This window comes from Ursus arctos, unplaced genomic scaffold (assembly GCF_023065955.2).
Source record: "Ursus arctos isolate Adak ecotype North America unplaced genomic scaffold, UrsArc2.0 scaffold_4, whole genome shotgun sequence".
NCBI lineage: Eukaryota > Metazoa > Chordata > Mammalia > Carnivora > Ursidae > Ursus > Ursus arctos.
In genome coordinates this window covers 3,305,203-3,320,093 of record NW_026623056.1, presented here as the reverse complement: position 1 = coordinate 3,320,093, position 14,891 = coordinate 3,305,203, and the positions used below count along the sequence as shown (strand labels likewise).

General features: G+C 35.6%; 1 long non-coding RNA gene across 1 annotated transcript in view; it reads right to left on the bottom strand.

Moving 5' to 3' along the window:
* The window catches only part of LOC125281464 (uncharacterized), a 234,108-nt gene that overhangs the window by 16,565 nt on the left and 202,652 nt on the right, over nucleotides 1-14,891 (bottom strand). Inside the window, exon 5 of the long non-coding RNA XR_008957369.1 lies at nucleotides 4,441-4,560. This is a non-coding gene — a long non-coding RNA (uncharacterized LOC125281464). The remainder of the gene's footprint in view (nucleotides 1-4,440; nucleotides 4,561-14,891) is intronic.

Below are 14,891 nucleotides of genomic sequence, written 5' to 3'. Positions count from 1 at the left end.
ATGTCTCTTCATGGGAAAGCTTAGAGAACACAAAATTGTTTATTTTATTTATCAATATCATTATTCTTCTTCCTTGGTTAAATTGATAAGTTCATACACAAATACATGATAAAATTGAAAGGACAGTGTAGTTGGAGCCTAAAGACGTCAGTTCAAGTCCCAGTGCGAGAACTTACTAATTTTGTGTAATTGAGTTTTTGTCTTTGACACTGAATTGATAGTTCCCTAAGGTGTGGAGAACTGGGAAGAGCATCTTTGGAACTGAAACTGGAAATCAGCAGTTCTGTTTTGGGTGTGCCAAGTTTGTAATGCTTATCAGTCAAGCAAGTGGAGATGTTGAGTACATGGTTTGATATACTCACATGAGTTAAAGGAAGAAGAGAAATGAAATATAAATTGGAAATTGAGAGAGGGGGCAGAGATGGAGAGGAAAAGAAGGAAAATGTAAGAACATGAATGGGAAGGAAAGTGTTTCAAGAAAAAAAGGGGTTTGTCCACAGTGTTGAATGCTGCTAAGAGGTATAGTATAGTATAAAACCAGAGATATTAACAAGCAGTCTGGCAGCATGGAAGTTATGGGTGATCATTGGGTAGAAATGGAGATCTGATTAGTCAGGGACGATGAGAGAGTGCAAGATGAGGAGGGAACATTGGCTAAGTGATGAAAAATTTTAATGTGAAGGGGATCAGACTGAAGCTGTAGTAGGGAGTGGGCTCATAGGAATGTACTTTAAAGATAGGAGATACTGGACCAAGTTGACATGCGGATGAGAATGATCCATTATATAACTGCAATAGCAAAGATAATGAGAGAATGAGAGAGAATAGAATCTGAAGTATAGTATAGGAGATGGCCTTTGGTAGTCTTAGGACCGCTTCCTTTATATTAACAGTGGTGAAGGTTTTTCACGCTATTCTATGGGGTATTTTCAGTCAATCGTTAACTTGACTTGTAGTTTGCATCCACTTGCTTGATGACGTAAGAAACAAGGAAGAATAAAGGCAAAAGGAGGGTGATATAAAAATTTGTCTTTTAATTTGTCTTTAGAAATATACATCACATTCTACCGTATGGTGACTAACATAACACAGGTGTGAGCATTCATTTTGATGAAGTGGAAATAAACATATTCTGATAGTATAGATTGGTCCAGTTATGCTGCATAATCATTTGAAATTTATGGTCCTGAATTTAAAGTAAAACTAGTTAACATGGTTGTGCTTTGAACATAACAAAATTTACCTGCTAAGTTAAAAATATGAAGCAGAGAAAAAAGGGAAGAAGTCACTGAGAGAAAGCTGGGTCTAAGGATGAAAGAAAATGTATTGTTTACATACCATGGCTACATAAGAAGCAGAGGTGGAGAAATCAGCCAAAGAAATAAGAAAAAAAATATTCTGTCATTTGAAAACAGAGAGAAGAAGAAGCAGATGAGTGCATTTGGGAAATATTGAAGTTGAGAACATGGATTGGAAGGAATTTGTATCAGACAGTTTTAAACTTAGTAAAGCAGGGAGTGTATTATTCATCTATAGATTAAATAGTGAACCAGTGGAGAAGACATGAAAATGGAATCACTGTAATAGTTATTAATAGCAGTGAATAATTCAGCATAAGAACATTTTAATATACTGATAATAAGAGATATATTAAATTGTATAACTGAACCTAAGTGAGGAAAGGCTAAGGTTAGATGACATGGATCATTTTTTTTAAGATTTTATTTATTTATTTGACAGAGATAGAGACAGCCAGCGAGAGAGGGAACACAAGCAGGGGGAGTGGGAGAGGAAGAAGCAGGCTCATAGCGGAGGAGCCTGATGTGGGGCTCGATCCCAGAACACCGGGATCACGCCCTGAGCCGAAGGCAGGTGCTCAACCGCTGTGCCACCCAGGCGCCCCTGACATGGATCATTTTGATTTGAGAAAAAAAGAAGAAGGAAAGGGGTAGAGGGATGAGCTAGTGAAAGAGAATTCAGTGAGAAGGAGCTGCTTAAAGAGGCATGATGGAAATGAACAGAAACAGGAAAGGGAGAAGGGCTGACACGAAACATATGCGTTGGAGTATCCAATGTGTCAGGCATGGTACTTCAAAACTCCTTGTGTTTTACACTGGAGTTATTAGTGTTCAATAAATATTGCAAAACAGAGGTGATGAAGGTAGGCAGACTCTTCACAAAGGATAGCTGTGGGTCCAAAAGAGCCTCCAGTCATGAGCCCTGAGACAGTCCTTGCTATCCACACTGTGGGTCATTAGGCAAACATTTTCTGTTGGCTCTGGACCTTTGTTTCCTCAAACTACAATGAGGGTGTTAGACTTCGAAGATCGCACTCTTACACCACCCCAGTGGAAAATATTTTCAGGAGCTTCTGCTTTGACAAGTTATTCAATATGGTTCTTTTGTTTATTACTCTTGTTCAATACTTGTAAAATGCTACATATTTCTTGGGCTTCTTTTGCTGTCATTTCTGTGACATTGTTTTCCATCAGCTCCCAGCTCAAAGCTAGGGTGGAAGGCGCAAATGAAAGATCCCATTGTGTTCACACAGTGATGGCTGCAGTGAGCCAGCCGTTCAGCATGTTCATTCACATCTACAGGAAGAGATATACAGCAGCTATGTCTTCAGAGCTCAAATTAAGATTTATCTGTAAACTATAAAAATGATCTAAAGCATTCCCTTCCTCTCAACCCCAGACATCAAGCATAACAGTAAATACTACATAGGTGTCATATTTGCAAATAAAGCAACTGCTAATGATATCAACTCAAGTGTTGGTCTAATGTTCTCAAACACTTCTATCTATAAGAACCTAGTAGTATTAATTAATTGGGAGAAAGAAAAGGAAATAAACTAAAAATTATACTTTATCTGTCCCCTAACAATACAGGTAGAAGTCATTGTAATTTGTCTTTAGAAATATACATCACATTCTACTGTATGGTGACTAACATAACACAATAAAAAATTTTTATGAAAAAAAGAAATATACATCACATTCTTTTTTCTTTTAAAGATTTATTTATTTATTTATTTATTTATTTATTTATGAGAAAGAGAGTGTGTCCACATGTGCACATAAATGAGGGGAGGGGCAAAGGGAGAGAATCTTCAAGCAGACTCCCCCTTGAGCTCGGAGCCCCATGTGAAACTCCATCCCTTGACCCATGAGATCACCTGAGCCAAATCCAAGAGTCAAACACTTAACCAATTGAGCCCCCCAGGTGCCCCAGGAATGTATCTCACATTCCCAACCAAAAATGGTATCTCCCTGATGTAAGGTAGACAGGACGTGTGAATAAGCAGACTTGGGGTCTTCATGTGTAGCAATCCATGGTGTACGCTCTACTTAATTACCATGGGGCAGTGCCATTTAAACAAGAATTCCCCCTCTTTCTCCTGACACTGAGAGCCAGTTCCATTCAGTGTAACTTCTGTAGCTCAGGTAGTCCCTGCTCCTTCCCTTCACATCGATAGGTCTCAACATCATTTTCCTGACTAGTACTTCCTCCTGTAGTGTCCTGCATGTCATCGCCACATGTATATATCTATATGTATAAATTTGTCAATTTGCCACAAATATTTGATAAGATCCTATTCTGTGCCAGAAAAGTTGGGCAAATGCTGTGCAAACAGATGACAAAAGCAAAAATGTTCTCTGTCACAAAAGTATATGAACACAATCAACAGAAAATCATATCTTAGTTTTGGTTTAAAAAAGAAAAAAAATAAACTAATTTTTATATCTAATTATTTTTCAGTATCTCTAAGTGTTTATCCATCCCATAAGTCAGGAAATATTTTGGTATTTTCATAATTAATCCAAATAAACTGTTTCTTATCTCTGAAATGTCATGATAAAAATGAAGGATTCTGTGATTTCTCTGAAGTTATTAAAACAAAGACTGTCCCACAGGAATGATTTCATTTATTAGTTCTGGTTATGGAGTAATTTGTCACTTTCATCCTTGAATTGAAGTATGTCTCTTTTGCTATTTCTAGGAAACAGAAATATGTAACCTTGTATTTATAGTTTCTTTCTTTTTGCTTTTAATTATTTCTAATTTCTGAGAACACTCATTTGCACATACTTGCATTTCAAAGGTTATCCCCCACCTTCTGTAGCCTATAATAAAAAACTCCCTGTGTAGTTATGGAAGATTTTGAATATTAATTTCGGAATTCACTTCATAACGAGAAACAGAAAACAAAAGGCATTAATTCTGAAATCACACTAAAAGATTTTTTTGTAACTAATAATTTCACTGTTTTTATAGTTTCACAAAAATACCTTTCAGAATGATCAAATGAGAATATAAATGTTCTTTTTAAAGCATAAATGAAAACACCCTTCTCCTAGCTGTTCTGATTATTCAAAACTGAATTACCACAAAATTTCAAACAATTACACAATTAAGCCATCAGTTTCAACTTCCTACCTCCACAGGCCTTTTTGTCTTCAGACAGCTGGTACCCTGGGCGACAGACACACCTGGCCACACCATTCTCACTCTGACAGATGTGGGCACATCCATTCCCACCTGTTCAGGGGTCCACCTCTGAAAGCAATTAAGCAGTTTATAATTCATTAACTTCAGAAAGATATACAAAGTGGAAGATTGGGGAAAGGTAAAGAGGGAACAGGGACCATGGGGTTTCTCACAGAGAGATGGTAAGGACTCTGGAAAGTCTTTTCCCACTTTCAGATAGAACTAATTTCACAAAAAGTTTCCCATTTTGTGATCTGAACTCCAAAATCTAAACAAATATAAACATGGATCAGAGCCAAAAAAGAATTAGCTTAATTCACTCTTCTCGAAAGTATTCTTTCTGCCCCCTGGTACCAAAAGTTCAACAGAGTCAGCATGGACTCTATCATATTTTCTCCTTCTCTCTCAACCCTTTCCTTTGGGCATCAGAATCATCCTAAAAGGCAAAAACTTCCTCTGGGTCACCTTTGCCTTTGGATAAGCAACCACAGTGTGAGGAGAAGGCAGACTGAAGCAACGTGGGAGAGTCTTAGCCATAGCTGTCATGGAGATGGAATACAGTTCAGATCTTCCAGGCTGTAATGAACCTACTGTAGAACGTACAGTATAATGTTGAGTACAAGTGGCATGAACAGACATCCTTATCTCCTTCCTGATCTTGGGGGGAAAGCCTTCAGCATTCACTATTAAGTATAATGTTAGCTGTGGGTTTTTCATAGATTCCCTTTTTCAGGCTGAGGAAATAGTCTTCTATTTCTAGGTTGTTGAGTTCTTTTATCATGAAAAGATGCTGGATTTTGTCAAGTGTTGTTGTTACTGTTTTTCATCCTACATCTACTGAGATGATCATGTGGTTTTTGTACTTTATTCTATTGATATGGTATATAGTATTAATTCATTTTCAGATGTTGAACCAACCTTGTTTTCCTGAGATAAATCTTACTTGATCATAGTGTACAATCCTTCTATTTGTTGTTGGATTTGGTTTCCGAATATTTTGTTTGGGGTTTTTATATCTACATTCATAAAACATATCTGTCTATGGTTTTCTTTCCTGTGATATGCTTGTCTGGTATTGGTATCAGGGTAATTCTGACTTCATGGAATGAACTGGGAAGTGTTCTCTTCTCTTTTACATTTTTAAAGAATTTGTAGGGGCACCTGGGTGGCTCAGTGGGGCGCCTAGGTGGCTCAGTCATTAAGCGTCTGCCTTCGGCTCAGGTCATGATCCCAGGGTCCTGGGATGGAGCCTGCATTGGGCTCCCTGCTCTGTGGGAAGCCTCCTTCTCCCTCTCCCACTCCCCCCGCTTGTGTTCCCTCTCTCACTGTCTCTCTTTTTGTCAAATAAATAAAATCTTAAAAAAAAAAAAAGAATTTGTGGGGCGCCTGGGTAGCGCAGTCGTTAAGCGTCTGCCTTCTGCTCAGGGCGTGATCCTGGCGTTCCGGGATCGAGTCCCACATCGGGCTACTCTGCTGGGAGCCTGCTTTTCCTCTCCTACTCCCCTGCTGTGTTCCCTCTCTCGCTGTCTGTCTGTCACATAAATAAATAAAATCTTTATTAAAAAAAGAATTTGTAAAAATAAAAAAAGGAGTAATTCTTAAACATTTGGTATAATTCACCATTGAAACTACTTGGGCCTGAGCTTTCTTTCTGAGAAGTTTCAAAATTATTAATTTTAATTTCTTTACGTATTACATACCTAACTGGATTTTGTATTTTTTTCAGAATCCAATTCCAGTAGTAATTATCATTCTAATAATTCGTTCATTTCATCTAAATTATCTAATTTGTTGTAATACTGTTGTTCCTAATATTACCTTCTTTCTCTTTTTTAAAAAAAATTCCCTAGGATCAGTAGTGATGTTCACTTTCACTTTTGATCTTAGTCATCTGAGTCATCTTTCTTTTTTCCTTTGTCAGTCTAGCTAAAAGATCAACTGTGTTGATCTTTTTTAAAAAACAACATCCAGTTTTATAATTTTCTTGTTTCTCTATCTTCTACTTCATTTATTTCTATCCTAATCTTTACCTTCCTTCTTTTTTTAACCTTCTATGTTCCTTTTCTCTTTATGTTACTTCTTCCCAGTCTGAGCTTTCTAAGAAACTCTTATATTTGAGTCTGCAGATTCAGTGTGCCCTCCAACTTCACACACAATAAAATTTGATGGATATTTTTGGTTTTGATTTCATTATTGCATCTGTATGTTTTGTCACGGGTTAAGAGATCTACACAGCTATGTTTATACCAGAAACTTAATTTACTTAATCTATATCCCCTACTACCAATTCTCAGGACAATGGAATAGGTAACTTCTCCTCTGAACTCTGAAAAGTGAGGGGCCATTTCCACCTGATACAAAATTGCAAAAAAGATTGCAATGAACTTCGGTAGGTTCTTTTCATTGACCGTTGTCTCTGGAACCTCTTCTCTAAATGTACTTTAATCATCTATTGCCTTAATGACTTCTTGATGCCCAGGTCTCCAAATCTGAGGATTTACTCCTCCAGAAAGTGGCTAGATATAATCTCCCTACAACAAGCTATACTACTGTCAGAAGACCCTTTTGTGTTGGGGACTGATTGTAACTGTAGTCTTAACCCATTTGAATTAGTCATGGAAGAACTATAAAATAAAACTTCTATTATGCAGCATTTGATAAAACTTACGACTTTTATTCTCACCTGCAGGACATAGAAGGACATTTAAAAGTAGCATGTGGGACACAAGTAATATTTTCAATCAAATTTATAATGCTTCTTTTGTGTAGAGTACCCTTTTTATAGTAGCACTTGAATAGGACCTGTTCAAATTTGGCTCATGATCATGAAAGAGTAACCATGATTGGGCTTACTTTCTACCATAAACAACTAGAAAATTAGAGTAAAAATACATGAAACAACTGTTTGTAGATATTGGACAACAAACAGAAAAAGTATGGGAACTCTGAGTGAAGAGAAACAAAGTAAGCTAAATTACTGTTTTGGGTTTTGCTGGAGACCATTTCTGGGTTACAGCACAGAAAGAGAAACCAAAAGAGAGCTCAGTGATCCTGCTAAATTGAAGAGACAAATCAGAGCTCATGATTATCAAGGAAATTAGAATTTGTGGAGTGTTAGAAGGGGCAGGGGGAGGTGGGGAGGAGAGGAAAGAGAGGAAAAAAAAAAACCTCCAGAAATCTGTATACTGATCCTTTTGAATATTTGACTAAATATTATTGCATATATACATATGATAAGTCTCCATAAGGCCAGGCAAGAACAAAGAAGAATTAGGGAAGTTATAAGCCAAGCCAAACAACTCCCAAAGTATACAGAGGGCCGGGAATCAGTTCTTAGCAGCTAGAGTGGGAATACTGTTTAACATATGGGGCTTTCAGTAAAGATCCCCAAAGGACCATGACTCAGTAGTAAGACCAATTTAACCCCAGAATAAAGTTTATTCTAGATCTACCCTAACAAAGATTCAAAACAGCATTTGACAGGATCAAACTGATCGGCAAGTAACTTAGCGTGGCACCCAGAAAGAAAGCACAATACTTTTGAAAGAAGAACTAAAGCTAGCGTTAGACAATGTAAAATGAATAAAGTCCAGCATCTCATAAAAGGTTAATAAAAATGTGAAAGTGTAATCAAATGTGACCCATATCCAGGAGAAAATTCAGTTAATAAAAACAGACTTAGAAATAATAGAGATGATGAAATCAGCAGATAAGGACATTAAAATAGCACTATAAATAAATCAAATATGCCCGATGATTTGTAGAAAAATATGCATTTAGTGAGGAGATAAATAGAAGATATAAAAAAACTACCAAAGGAACTTCTAGAGCAGAGGGATATAAGACCTGAAATGGAAAGTCACTAAATGGTATTATCAGCAGATTACATAATTAGAAAATTATTGAACTAAAAACTTAGCAGTATAAATTATCCAAAATGAAGAACAGAGAGAAAAAAAGGACCAAGCAATTTAAATAAAGGAAGTCTGGTGACGAGTAGAGCAATACTAAACAGACGATAGCAAATAATTCAAATTTTAGAAGGAGATTCTCTAGTAAAAGGATTAGGAGGAAGACAGCCTAATAAGACAGAAAACTTTCAGAAAATGACTGCCATGCTATAGCCAGACACCACAGAAAAAAATGTAACCCCAACCCCTACCTATGACACCAAAGACTGAACAGAGAGCCTAGACTTTCCCTTCAACAGGCTGTAAGGAGGAATTTTTTTCTCCCCTTCCCACTGGGGTGATGTCCAAGGAGGCTTATCAGAGAGTCAAGGCTTCCACCACCAATCAATGATAATGAGGCCACCCTACCATGATGTCTATGAAAGCCATGTGGGAACAGCAAAAAGACACACCTATACTTCCTGGCCAGGTGGTACCAGTAGAGAGCTAGAACTCCCATCCTGCATGGAGGTAAGGAGGCATACGCTTCCTACTTGTAAGTCATTAGAAGCCAGGTGGTGGTAAACTTGAACTTCTACTCACACTGAGCAGTAAAATATGGTTTCCCCCCACTCCTTCCCCTTCCAGAGTAGTGTCAAAGGAAAACATCTAAAATATAAGGTTTACGTAAGATCCAGAGTCTAATAACATAATATGCAAAATTTCCAGGTTTCAGTAGAAAATTACTCATTATACCAAGAACTAGGAAGATCTCAAAAAGATTGAAAAAGTGAATAAATAATTGCCATCACCAAGATTTTAGAGATGTTAGAATTATCTAAGATTTTAAACCAGCCATCATAAAATTGTCTTAATGAGCGATTACAAACATGCTTGGAACAAATGAAATAATAGAGTCTCAGCAAAGAAATAGAATATATGAAGAAGAACCAAATGGAAATTTGAGAACTGAAGAACACAATAACTGAAAATCTCAATAGAGGGGCACCTGGGTGGCTCAGTTGGTTAAGTGTCTGCCTTCAGCTCAGGTAATGATCTTGGGGTCCTGGGATCAAGCCCCATATCAGGGTTCCTGCTTAGCAGGGAGTCTGCTTCTGCCTCTCCTTCTGCCCCTCCCCCCAACTTGTGCTCTCTCTCTCTCTCTCAAATAAACAAATAAAATATTTTTTTAAAAAAAGAAAGAAAATCTCAATAGATAGGCTGAAAATTAGAATGGAGAGGACAGAGGAAAGTATCAGTGAAATGGAAGATAGAACAATAGAAATTACCCAACTGAACAACAGAAACAATCAACTAGGGGGAAAAAAGGAAATTTAAAAAAAGGGAGAAAGAAAAGAAAAGAAAAGAATGGAGACTTAGAGACCTACAGAAATATAACAAATATTATGGCAATGTCAATATCTTAGAGGATAGAAGAAATAAGGTGAGGCTGAAAATGTGTTCGAAGAAATAAAGCTGAAAATTTCCCAAATTTGACAAAAGATATAAATCTATAGATCCAAGGAGCTGAGTAAAGCCCAAGCAAATTAAACCCAAAGAAGTCCACACCAAGACACATTCTAGTCAAACTTCTGAAAAATAAAAACAAAAGCAAAATCTTTAAAACAATGACTGAGAAATGACACTTTATCTGTAAAGAAAAATGTAAAATAATAGATATTTCATCAGAAATCATGGAAGCTGGGAGGAAGTAACAACATTTTTCAACTAATGAAAGAAAACAACCCAGAATCTTATAGGCAGGAAAATTACTCTTTCAGAAATGTAGAGGAAACTGAGAAATTCTCAGATAAGGAAAAACTAAGAGAATTTATTACTCTAAATTAATGTCTAAAGGACGTTTTCTAAATAGAAATGACTAAAAAAAAAACAAAACACACACACAACAAATGTAAAACATCAGGAAGAAAGAAAGAGCAAAATAAAGAAAAAAGCCCAATAAACTTTCCTTCCCCTCTTGAGTCTTCTAAATAACACTTAATGGCTGAACCAAAAGTTATAATATTGTCTAATGTGGTTCTAAATGAACATAGAAAAAATACTTAAACAATTATATGTAAGTGGGGAAAAGTAAAGAGAAGGAATTTTTAAGGGTTCTACACTTCACTTGAACTGGTAAAATAATGCCACCAGTAGCTAAGATAGTTATACAGAATGCAATACCAGGAGAACCAGTAAACCAGTAAAAAGCTATGTAAAGAAATCCACTCAAAATTGCTATGAATAAAACAAAATAGAATTCTAAAAAATGTTAAATTAACCACAGGAAAACTAGATAGAAAAATTAAAAACAAAACCAAAAACAACAAACAGAAAAAAGGAAATAGTAGACAAGCTGTAATATATCAATAATTACATAAAAGTAAATGGCCTATTACACCAATTAAAAGGCACAGATTTGAAAAGTGGGTTAAAAAAAATGAACCAACTATATACACTCTACATGAAGCTCACTTTAAATATAATGATATAGGCAGATCAAAAGTAAAAGAACGGGGAAAAATATATAGCATCGAAAAACTGATCAAAAGAAAGTAGGAGTGGCCATATTAATGTCAGATAAAGTCCACCTCAGTACAAAGAAAATTTCTAGAAACAGAAAGAGACATTATGTAATAATAAAAGGTATAACAAAAGGGTCAATCCACCAAGAAGACATAATACTAAATATATATGTATCAAACAACAGAACTATAAAATATGTGAAGCAAAAGCTGACAGAAATGAAGGAGAAACTGACAAATGCACTGTTATAGTTGGAAATGTCATCACTCTTTCACCAATTAACGATGGAACAACTAGACAGAAAACCATCAAAGACATAGAAGTCAACAACACCATCAACACATAAGATCTAGTTGATACTTACATAATGCTCCACTCAACAACAGGAGAATAAACATTCTTGTCAAGTGCCCCAAAACCATATGCCACCATCAATTACATCTTGGGCGATAACAAACCTCAAAAATTTTCGAGAATTGAAATTAAATATGAAGTATTCTCTGACCACAAAGCAATCAACTGACAAATCAGTAACAGAGGTTATAGGAAAATCTCTAAACACGTGGAAACTAAACAAGTCACTTCTATGTAATCTATGGGTCAAAGAGAAAGTCCCAAGGAAAAATAAAAAAGCATCAAACTGAATGAGAATGAAAAGTCAACATAAAAATTTGGGAACAGGTGCGCCTGGATGGCTCAGTTGGTTGAGCAACTGCCTTTAGCTCAGGTCATGATCCCAGGGTTCTGGGATCAAGCCCAGCTGGCCTCAGGCTCCCTGCTCAGCAGGGAACCTGCTTCTCTTTCTCCCTCTGCCCTCGTCCCCAACCACATTCATGCTCTCTCTCTCAAATAAATGAAGTCTTTTTAAAAATTGGGGGACAAAGCTATAACAATGCTAAGAGACAGATTTGTAGCACAAAATATATTAGAAAAGACAAAAGATAATCTAAGCTCCCACCCCAAGAATTTAGAATAAGAAGAGCAAAATAAACCCAAAGTAAGTAGAATGAAGAAACTAATAAGGATAAGAGCAGAAAGCAATGAAATTGAAAATAGAAAAAATAGAAAATATTATTGAAACAAAGAGCTGGTTCATAGGCCAGATCGATAAAATTGACAACAAAAGGATTGACAAAGAAAATAAGAAAAAAGAAAATTATCAGCATCAGAAATGAAATAGGATGTTATTATACACCCTGATGACATCAAAAGTATAGTAAGGAACAGCTACAAACAACTCTGCAAAATATACGTTGGTAACTTGGACAAGTAGTTTAATTTCCCAAAAGAAACACGAACAACCACAAGTCATTCATATGAAATAGAAAACTTGTATAGCTCTGTAACTATGAAAAAAATAATTTATAATTTAAACTGTCCCCAAAAAGAAATCTCTATGCTCAGATGGTTTCACTGAGTAATTCTACTACATGTTTAAGAAAGAATTAACACTGATTCTAAAATATCTTCCAGAAAATATAAAATGGGATACTTTCAAATACATTTTATGAACATAATATTATCCTGATGCCAAAGCCAGGCAAAGACAGTACCAGTAAAAAGAAAGAAAGAAAGAAGAAAAAGAATACTATAGATCAATATCACTCATCAATAAAGATGTAAAAATCCTTTACGAAATAGTAGCCAGTAGAATCCAGCAATGTATATAACACAATTATGCAACATGATCAAGTAGGGTTTATTGCAGCATGCAAGGCTGATTCAACATTACAAAAAAAATATCAATCAATGTAATTCTCCATATTTATAGAATAGAGAAAAAATTCACATGATCATATCAATCAATATAGAAAAAAAACATTTGACATAATTCAACACACATTCATGATTAAAGAAAATGGGATCAGTAGGAATCTCCTCAATTTGATGAAGAGTGTATACAAAAAATCTGCAACTAACACTATACTTAATGGCAGAAAACCAAATTATTTCCCCTTAAAGTTGAAACCAAGACAAGGATGCTTGCTCTCATCACTCTATGTAACAGTTCTAACCAGTGCAATCAGGCACAGAAAGGACATAAAATGACTATAGATCAGAGAGGAAAAATTAAAACTCTTCTTATTTGCATATGGCATGATGGTCTAAAAATTCTAAGGAATATACAAACTCTTAGAACTAAAAGGTTGAGTTCAGCAACTTTGCAGATAAACATGCAAAATAAATTGTTTTTATACATACTATAAATGAACACATGGGCAGTGAAAATAAAAAAGCAATAACATCTACCATCACTCAAAAACCCAAAATATTATGTGCCAATCTAACAAAACATCTATAGGACTTGCATGCTGAAATATACAAAACACTGATGAAAGAAATAAAAAATATATGGTGAGATCTACTGTCTTTATGGATTGGAAGACTCATGAAATAAAAATGCCCATTTTACCAAAGTCGATATACAAGACTAATGCAATTCTTATAAAAATCCCAGCAAAATACTTGGTATGTATAGACAAGTTTTTCCAAAAATGTATGGAAAGCAAAGGAAGTACAATAGCTAAAACAATTGCAAAAAAGAAAAATGAAGTGAAATCAATGCCTGTACTTGACGTCAAGATTAATTGAGGCTATTTGGTAGTGACTGAAAGATACATGCATAAATTGGTGGAACAGAATGAAGAACCCAGAAAAAGATCCACACAGATATGACCACTTATTTTTGAGAAAGATAAAAAAGCAATTCAATGAACAAGGATAGCCTTTCAACAAATGAATAGGCAACCAAATGGATCTTGACCTAAATCTTATATCTTGGGGTGCCTGGGTGGCTTAGTCGGTTAAGCTCCTGACTTTCAATTTTGGCTCAGGTCATGTCTCAGGGTCATAAGATCCAGCCCTGAGTCAGGCTCCGTGCTCAGCAGTGAGTCTGCTTGAGATTTTCTCTCTCTCTCCCCTCTCTCTGCCCCTCCCCCCTATTTACATGCTCTCTCTCTCATAAATAAATAAATAAATAAATAAATAAATAAATAAATAAATACTTTAAATCTCATATCTTACACAAAAATTAACTAAAACTGGACCACGGACTTAAATGTAGAACATAAAACTATCTTTAAAACACTTTTAGAGAATATAACCTTTATTAATAACCTTTAAAAACTGGAATGAATCCAGATGGAAATATTTAAGGAAACTGGTATATCCATATCTTGGAATACTATGAGCTGTTGTTACATGCAAGTACTTGGATGAATCTCCAGAGAACTATGTTGAGTGAAGAAAGCCTATCCATAATGGTTATATACTCTTTGATTTTTTTATATAACATTCTTGAAATGTTAACATGATAGAAATGGAGAACATATAAATAGTTCCTTGAGGTTAAGGAGGGAATAGGCATGGAAGGAAAACGTAGCTATTAATAGAGAATATGAAGGATCCTTGCAGTGATGAAAATGTTCTGTATCTTGACTGTATCAATACCAATATCTTGGTTGTGATATTGTATTATAATTTTCCAAGATGTCACCATTGTAGGAAACTTGATATAGGTACATGATATCTCTCCATATGATCTTTTTAAAATTTTATGTGAATCTAAAATTATCTAAAAAAAAGGCCCAAAAGGTAAAATATAGACCCCCCCCCAAAAAAAAACAAACCAAAACAAATCTGTTAAATGAATGAATATTTTGGTTGAACTGCAATCTAAATTACCTCTTATAAAAAACAAGAATACAGAATTGACTTTACTCATATAACTTTCATTCAATATATATTATTTAGAAAAAGAGATAGATGGAGAGAGAGAGAGAGACACCTGACAGCCTTGATTGTTGGAGAAGCCTTGGACCCCACCAGGCACCAAGTCTAAACGGGGACTGCTAGAGTCGTCAGTATAAAGCTGCCATGTCAAAATGATTTTTTGGTGTAGGCTCTTTCCACTCTGGAGGGTATGTAGGTGGTTTGGAATGCACTGAGCTCCAAAGAGCGGGAAGGCCTGGTTGCCCAAGGCTT